The sequence below is a fragment of the Apis dorsata genome, unplaced genomic scaffold (genome assembly GCF_000469605.1).
Source record: "Apis dorsata unplaced genomic scaffold, Apis dorsata 1.3 scaffold_56, whole genome shotgun sequence".
Taxonomy (NCBI): domain Eukaryota; kingdom Metazoa; phylum Arthropoda; class Insecta; order Hymenoptera; family Apidae; genus Apis; species Apis dorsata.
Window position 1 is genome coordinate 270,125 of NW_006263356.1, and position 8,568 is coordinate 278,692.

The 8,568-nt window shown below is 30.8% G+C and overlaps 1 protein-coding gene and 3 long non-coding RNA genes across 4 annotated transcripts in view; all 4 read right to left on the reverse strand.

The window, feature by feature from the left end:
* Nucleotides 1–8,568, reverse strand: part of LOC102676497 (furin-like protease 2) — a 402,319-nt gene that overhangs the window by 135,283 nt on the left and 258,468 nt on the right. The gene's annotated exons all lie outside the window — the stretch shown is intronic.
* Nucleotides 1–8,568, reverse strand: part of LOC116186785 — a 165,559-nt gene that overhangs the window by 61,700 nt on the left and 95,291 nt on the right. The gene's annotated exons all lie outside the window — the stretch shown is intronic.
* LOC116186787 overlaps nt 988–8,568 on the reverse strand; it is a 20,439-nt gene continuing 12,858 nt past the window's right edge. The window contains exons 2-3 of the long non-coding RNA XR_004151805.1: nt 4,242–4,267; nt 988–1,329 (exon numbers count right to left, since the gene is read on the reverse strand). This is a non-coding gene — a long non-coding RNA (uncharacterized LOC116186787). The remainder of the gene's footprint in view (nt 1,330–4,241; nt 4,268–8,568) is intronic.
* Nucleotides 5,493–6,912, reverse strand: LOC116186786. Its single transcript, XR_004151804.1, has 2 exons — nt 6,703–6,912; nt 5,493–6,332 (listed from the first exon to the last, which is right to left on the reverse strand). It is a non-coding gene; the product is annotated as an uncharacterized LOC116186786 (long non-coding RNA).

The window sequence follows — 8,568 nt, forward strand, 5'->3', positions numbered from 1 at the left end:
GACTAACCTCCGTCACGTTCTTTCTTTTTTTTGTATCCATTTCACAGAAAGGAAAAGAAACACGCTCTTTTTTTAAACCAAACGACTAAGAAGTTTCATTTCAGACGACGGGAATTTTTGTAACGAATCGTTGTGAAGAAAGAGAGGCAAAAGAGGTCACCGAGAAAGTAGAAAAGTCCCCAACGTCCTACATCTTGAGGTCTCGCGCTACTTGCGCCTGGCCGGTCCACTCGACTCGACTCGACTCGACTCGACTCGGTAATAAAAATTCAACTTATCCCCCTCGTGTCGCGATTTCCAGGCCTGAAGGAGAGTTGGTTTTACCTAGCACCCTAGCATTCTAATAATTCTTAACGCGGATACTTGTGTATTCGAAACGTTTCCTTGAAATGTGTCGACTCGAAAGGACACGTTTTATTCGAAAATAAGGTAACGAATTTATAATAATGATTTGATATACACGTGTATATAATAATTTAATACATTTGCCGTAAATCAATTTTTTTTCGAAAGACTCGATTCTGTGAAATAATTTTTGTTATTTTTTTTCTTTATTATTATTATTCATATTATTCATATATTATTCATAGTAGAGAAGGATATTTGTTTTATTAGTGAGAGTGAAAATTGTAAAAATCCAAAACAATTCGTCTCAATTGAATGGCAAAAGCATGCAAGCTCTTTAGGGACACTGTGACGAGGAATTTCTGGAATTGTACATAAATTCCATGTGAATAGAGTATACTGTACTAACGTACTCCATTACAGGAGTTGCGGTTTATGACAACGTTCATTGAAATTTAGGTCAAAATGAATAGCATTTACATCTCTGGTATTTCAATAATTGCATATAATAATTATGCAATTTCTAATTCTATATAATCTATATCTGAATACGCGAGTATGTACAATATTATTGAATGTTTTTTTTTTTTTTTATGTGGAATGATATAGTTTATCAGATCTAACGAATAATTAGAAACGAATGGAAATTGGATAAAAAAATTTATAATAAATGAAAACTTCAGTAAATCGTTCCCAAGATTATCTTTCAAAAGTTTGCCCATTATATATTCGAGATAGTTGTATCGTCTATATAACGTAGAGATAAAAGGTAAAAGGAAGTAAATGGAATAAGCTCGTTCCCTATCTAGCCTAATGCAGTAGCTTATCATTAATTTGTTACTGGTCGCATAACGAGTACGTACGGGAATACTAATTATGCATGCATCTGCATACACCCTTAACGTGGAATGTCTACTATCATCAATGAACGAGCGTCTAGATAAGCTAAAGGTATTAAATTCGTGATAACAATAATTAGTTAGACTTCGAATGAAATAATTTTTTTTGAATGAAATTATACTTTTTACATTACTGAATGTATAAATATTTAATTCAAGAACAATCTTCCTATTTTTTCGATCAAATTTTCCTTCATACTTTTCGACATGAATATATAATATGCTATGAAATGTTTACACAATACCATTTCCACTTCACATGTAGCATTGAAAGCGAGACAAGCAAAAAAATTGTCAACCAAAAAAAACTGCACATTTCTTCCCAATTAATTCAACGAAAATACAAAAAACGGTCTCTGAAACGAATTTCAAAGCTCGAAAAGAAGTCTTCTGTATGTTTCCCTGCGTGTGAATATTTCGCTCTTTATTCAAGGAAGGAAACATACCTTGGTAAATTGCTTGGTTTACGAAGCGTTAAGTATTTTGCTTGAAAAATCGAATGTTAAGAAAACATTCCTTCGTTCTGCGGAGAAGTTCTATAACTAGCCGCAAGAGGGTGGCGGCGGCGCATTGGAAATTTTTCGTGGCGCGTGAGAAAATTTGCGACTAACGCAAAGGAAATGGGATAAAATTGGACTTCCAACGAAAACCGGTTTATTTAATCTCGTTTACTGGAAATTTGGGAAAGCTGAATCATTCGATCGAGTGTTTTTCAAATAATATTGAAAAAAAAAATGAAGATAATAAATCGATCGATTAGAGGTAAATTGATCGATCAGTTTTGAGGTTAGATTAATCGAATTGTTTTTGATTTTGTTTTTACTATTATATCCCGAATTCAAACGTCGAAGGATAATATCGATTGATTAGAGATTGATCGATGAGTTCAATCGACAGTTATTTTTGATTATCAATTTTTTTTTTTAAACTGTAGTTCAACAGATTTTTTTTTTTACATCGAAGATATCCTATATTATCGATTATCCTATATTAATCGATTAATTTTGAGATTACATCGATCGAAGGTTGTTCTTAATTAACTATTATTCTTTTCAAAAATTATTTTTTTATAGTAATAGTTCATATAAAAAGTTCAAAAATTATCTAACTCAATTTAGCCTAATCGTTGATCGAGTAATTATCGGGAAACGGATGAAAGTTTCAAGCAAAGATCGAACTGTTTTAATTAAGCATCATTTTAGTTAAGATCAAATTTTCAAAGAATCGAAATTTTATTTATATCGATCGTATATATTTCATACAAGATATAGAATTAAAATTAAATGCTTTGCACTTAAAATACAGTTTAGAATAGTTCCAAGATTAATTTTGCATAGAATCGATATAAAATACGAAAATACTTCTTTCCAATTTTATTTTTACGTTTATCGTGTCAAACATAAAATCAATTACGATGTAACGAAATTAACGATTTAAAATTAGAAATAAAAAGATAAAAACAGAGTTCGTTAATAATAAATCCGTGCGCAATTTTCGTACTACCGTAACACTCGAAGTTACAACTACTGAAATACTTCGTATTTGAAACAGCGTGTAACTTTAAACAGTGAATTTATTAGTGAAGAATTTTTAACAAGCGAATGTTATGTTTCGAAAATGGATTAATCCCATTAAGAATTTCGTGCTTCGAGTATAAAATTCCAACGAAAGATATTTTCCTCCTTGTATTATATTTCTCGACAGATAAAGAAAATTCAATAATAGTTGAAAATAAGAATATCGCTATGTCTTTTATAATGCATTACGAAACTTGATCATTTCCATTATTCGTGACGAATTATCCGAAACGAAAATTTTTAGAAAAAAAAAAAAAAATGGGGAAAGAGGGATCACGATCGAGTTTTTTGCCCCATTATTTTCTCGCGTTACTATTATTATTCTAACAGTATTTCTGACATTCGGATTATTAGCAACTATAACGAGATTCTGACCAAGTACACTGGCGACAACTTTTCTGATTACGTCTACCCTACTACCAGACTATTTTTCTTCTTACAATTGAATAACTGGCTGAACAATCATTCTTATAAACAATAGCCATTTTTATAGGCAATTCCTCGAATAAATATATTATAATTAGAATATAATTCCCCACGATTTTTTTTTAAATTAATTAGTCGTCTGGATAGCTTCTTTCTAGTAATATTGCATTTAATTTATCATTGCACAACAACGCGGAGTTGGACGAGAATGCGGAACAATAATCAATCGCGACGCAAAGTGTGATTTATTCTTTCGAGATGCATTTAATTGAACAGAAAAAGGAGAAGCTCGAAAGAATTAAAATATAATTTTATATTTCTCTCGTAACATCACTGCATAACAACAAGGAACAAAAAGCGGTGTCGAAGTATAATTTACTCGGAAGTCGCGTCTTCAAGGTTCTTCTTACACGTTTTTAGATTAAAAAGAAGAGGAATCATCGAAAAAAAATTGAAAGAATTAAAGAATGTATTGATCAAATAAATTGTTGTACGATAATTTTAAGTAAACGCAATTATATAAGATTGAGCAAACCAAGCGTAAAATTTAAGGTTAATCCTGATTATAGCTAGACGTGGACCAATTTGGACCGGGACAATTCTTCTGTGATAAATCATTTTAATGGAAGCCTCGTAGTAAATCATCGACGTCCGTCGAAGATAACCGTTTGGCAGCGCGACTCGAAAAATAAATTTTTTTTTTTGCCGAGGAAATTAAGGTGCTCTTTGTTCCACACTTTGTCTTGGCATCGAAGAAAAAAGGAGAAGATGTAAGCAGGATAATGACAGAGAGAGGGGAAAAAGTAGAGGCTTGGCGTGCATTACAACAACATAGAACGATTAATCAACCCAATCGTTTATCAGAAAAACGGGGATCCCTGTTTTTTAGCCACCCTGTATTGTCCCTGCACGTTCGTACGAAACTTTAAAGTATGAGTTCTTTTTTTTTTTTTTTTTTTTCTTTCAGTTATTCTTTGTAAATCGCTTTTGGAACCAATTTTTTTTTTTTTTTTTATTTTACTTTATAGGAAAAGATAGTAATCTAATAAGTTGAGGATGAAGAAAAATTTACGTTAGAAGATGTAAGTTAAAAAGAGATATATTAAAAATACGTATATTTCTTTGAAGTTGAAATGTTTTAGAAACAAGTCTCGAAAGTTTACACAATTTTTTAAGAGATGACGAAGGATGTGAACGAGCATGATACACGAAGTATCAATTTCCTTGCTCTTTATCATTTCGAATATTCAAATGATATCAGAATAGTTATCGAATTATATATATGTATTCGATGTATTTCGATATTAAATTTCATTCGCGTAACATAAAATTAAAATTAGACATTGTTTTAATAGAAAGGACGAAGTGTAACTCTAAAAAAAAAAAAAAAAAAAAAATTGGGTCCAAAAGCGATTTACAAAGAAAAACTGAAAAAAAAAAAAAAAAAAAAAAATTGGGTCCAAAAGCGATTTACAAAGAAAAACTGAAAAAAAAAAAAAAAAAAAAAAATTGGGTCCAAAAGCGATTTACAAAGAAAAACTGAAAAAAAAAAAAAAAAAAAAAAATAACGAAGGAAGAGAAGAAAGATTTTGAACTGGAAAAAAATATTATTGAGTAAAATATCGTTCCTATCGAAAACAAACACGTTTCCACGTTTTTGGCTATTTCGATAAACTTTCGGCTTCTCTTTATTTATTTTTCTGATTCTTTCAATAGGATTATCAGTTCTCTATTTTATCACGCTGTTTTTTTTTTGTTATTCCATTCTTTCGCTGCCCTTCCCTTATTTTTCCTTCGATCTTTTTATTCCTCCCGTACGTGGATAATATTTTCGCAAGTTATAGGAATCTATTCTACCGAAAATTCCCTTCTATCGAAAATAGCAAGCATAAACATTTTCAGGAATATAATGCCAATCGTGTCCAATTACATTAATCGATTATACAAATGTTCAAGAACACTTTCATTCATAAAATTCTGAGATATTTTAAATTAACGATTTTTGATGAATATAATATGAAATATAATACATATTTCAACACATGAAAATAAATACATTTTAATAAAATATCGAATAAAACCGAATCGAAGAGTTTAGAGAGAGTTTTAAATTTAAATAAACTTCAAAACAATGGTTAACATTGGTGTTGTAAATGATTGATGATATAAAAAAAAAAAATAAAAAAATAAAAAAAAATTGTATAAATGAAAAATGATTCTTTTATCACTTTTTTTTTTTTATCCAATATTTTTCATTTTGCTCATTCGGCAAACAAACTAACTTTGCAAAGAGTTTAACAAAGATTTTATTCGTGATATTAATTATTCGCAATGTGTTTTGAACGATATTGCCTTCACTAATGAAACGAATCATTACCGGTTAAACTTCTTTCAGAATTACGGGAAAGCCAATGATTCGAGCGCTTTAATGGTAATTTCCTTAAAACTGTTCCATCGAGACGGTGTTAAATGAAGCGGGAAATTAACGTTGCGAATAACTTTTGAGAGATTACGTCAAGCATCTAATTAGATGCAAAGTTTTTTTCCTCCGAAGCTAGACTAGGGAAATTCTGTTCAACGCTGTGAAGTTTAATTTATCGAGTGGAAAAAAAAAAATAACGAGTATCGAATTACAATGCGAATTTTTCTTCCAATTTTACATATCAAACCTTAGTATTATTATTTTTCATCCATCCATAAAATAATGGCGGTATATTTCGAATAAAATTTACAAAAAAATGAACTTATAACTTTACTTACGAAGAAGAAATAGGTTAGATTGAAAAACATTCTTTCGAAAAGTACCTATATAAATCTTTATAATTGATCTATTATCGTATTGTTTGCAATGTAATAAGATAATTACATACGCCTCCATTATTATCGACGAGAACGAGTATCGTTAATTATGCAACATGAAGTGAATTACATTAGACCGCATAGAGTTTTGATATTACAAGCTTGGCTGCTTATCTTAATTAGCAAGCATTGTGATATTTCTCGACTATTAGATAGGGAACTAATATAAACACTGATACATGGATATTACTCACATACTTGGCTTTTGCCTTCCGTAGAAACTCACCTGAAATGAGAAAACATTTCGTTAATATCTCTCAACTTAGATTTGTTTACTGGTAGAAAGAATTCTTGCGAAAGAAATATCTATTTTCGCATTTCTGCTTCTATCGTGTCATATTTGTCACGTATACTGATCCAAAAAGAACATAGAATCCAGAGAATTCTAATGTATCGATATAGATATAAAAATTTCTTTTATTTCTTATAATACGCGTAGACTAATTATGATTCGTTTAATTTATAAATATAATTTTGTGTATTCGAATAGTTGAAATAATAATTGTAAGAATATATGTCGATATGCGTCGAAATAATTAGATAGTTTCGAAAATATTTCAGCTTCCAGTCGTTAGCTTGGACGGTTATTCTACGACTTCACAAATGAAAATAATTTTTACGATTCTGAATATTCACATTGTAAGTTTTTCTTCCACTAAATGTAAGCGTGTGGTGTCAAATTTGTCAACAAAGCGCCTGAAGTGGGGAGGTAGGCGGTCCTAACGAAGGACCCCTCTTGCCCCTGTGCCGTCCCGCAATGTTCTTTCCAACGGTCAACTATACCTTACTTTTAGCAGACGTTAAAAATATAAATATAACATAACCGAAACAAATCGTATCTTTCTCAAATGTATACAAATACGAATATGATATTCTTATAAATAATTATAAATTAAACTATTTGTTCAGTTAATATAAACTATTTCTTTCTTGTAATAAAATATATATATATGAAACTATATAAACGTATTATAATAAAATATATTTATCATAAGACAATATCCTCGTTCGCGAGCGTACCGCGTATGATAAATTGTCGCTTCGCCTGTAAAATTGGAGATAAAAATATATGACGAGAGGAATAAAATAACGACGAATCGTTTGCACATCTATCCACATAGGAATCGATAAACATGGAAAGACGGAACGATCTTTGTTCGAGTCAGTGTCTGCGGAGTTGTGGCGGAAGTCGCGATGGAAAAGGGACGAAGATGCGACGAGTTAGGAGATTTAACGAGCAACGTGCTCTTGAGGCGAGGAAATGTCCCTCGTTTTTCGAGGCATCGGCCGTGAACGTCGAGGGAAAGGGGCGGAAAAAAGCGAGGAGGAACAAGGAGGAATGAATCACGTGAGAGAATTCTGATCACTGTCGTCGAAGGAATTCAACGCAGATGAAGCAAGAGATGAGAGTGAATTTCCGCGAATAAAATCACGGATTTCTCGAAACCGTGAAGAGATGCAAACGATTATTTTTCTCGCTGTTAAAATTAGTCAAATTAATTTTTTTTTTTTTTTTTGATTCTTCAATTGATCAAAGTATTTGTATAACGACGGAATGAAATGGATTTATTTTATATTTTCATACTTTTATATTTATTTCATTATGCTGGAAATATTTCCGATATTATTCAGATACGATCAAGATATGAAAATAAATGTTATTTGATATTCTTAATATAAAATAATAATAAGCGTTTTCTTTTCTTTTTTTTAATAATAAATATCTTAATTAAGTTATATAGTAGAACAAACTTTAATTTTTCGATATAATTATTGTTTAGGAGGAAGCTTGAAGTAAAATGAGAATATTAAGGAGAAATAGCTTGTAATACGTATTTGTAATTTCAAATTCTCGTAGAAGAGAAATTCATTTCATTCGACTCAATTCCAAGATAAACAGTCACCGATTTAAGACGAAATAATAAACTGCAAAAATGAGGCACAAAGAGGACGAGGGATCAAAAAAGAATCACATGTACGAGCTTGTTATCTTCTAGTTCGTTTAAATATTTTTTTTTTTATTTCGAATAAAAGCCAGGATGATACTTCACTCCCTCGTTTCCACGCACCACTCGTAATTATCGCGTGCCTTTATTTTCAACGAGCAACCCTTGCATTTACTCTCTCTCTCTCTCTTTCTCTCTCTTACTACATTCCTGCCAAACCGAGCAGGGAGAAAAAAATAAGAAAAAGAAAAGAACAAAAAATTTAAAAAATCTTTAATCAAGATAGAGAATCTTGAAAATTACTAATTCTTCTAAATTCCATCCAACTTTCACCCGTTTCACTCACATTCTTCCAACTTAATTCTTAATTTTAATCCTGTCCAAAAAAAATAAGCCATTAATATCAGAAACTAAATACACGAATCCAAGAGGAAAGTAAGAAAAATCGAAAAGAGAAGAGGGAAGGGGAGAGGAAAAATCCAAAAAAAAAAAAAGAGGACGGTATTACCCTCGTAA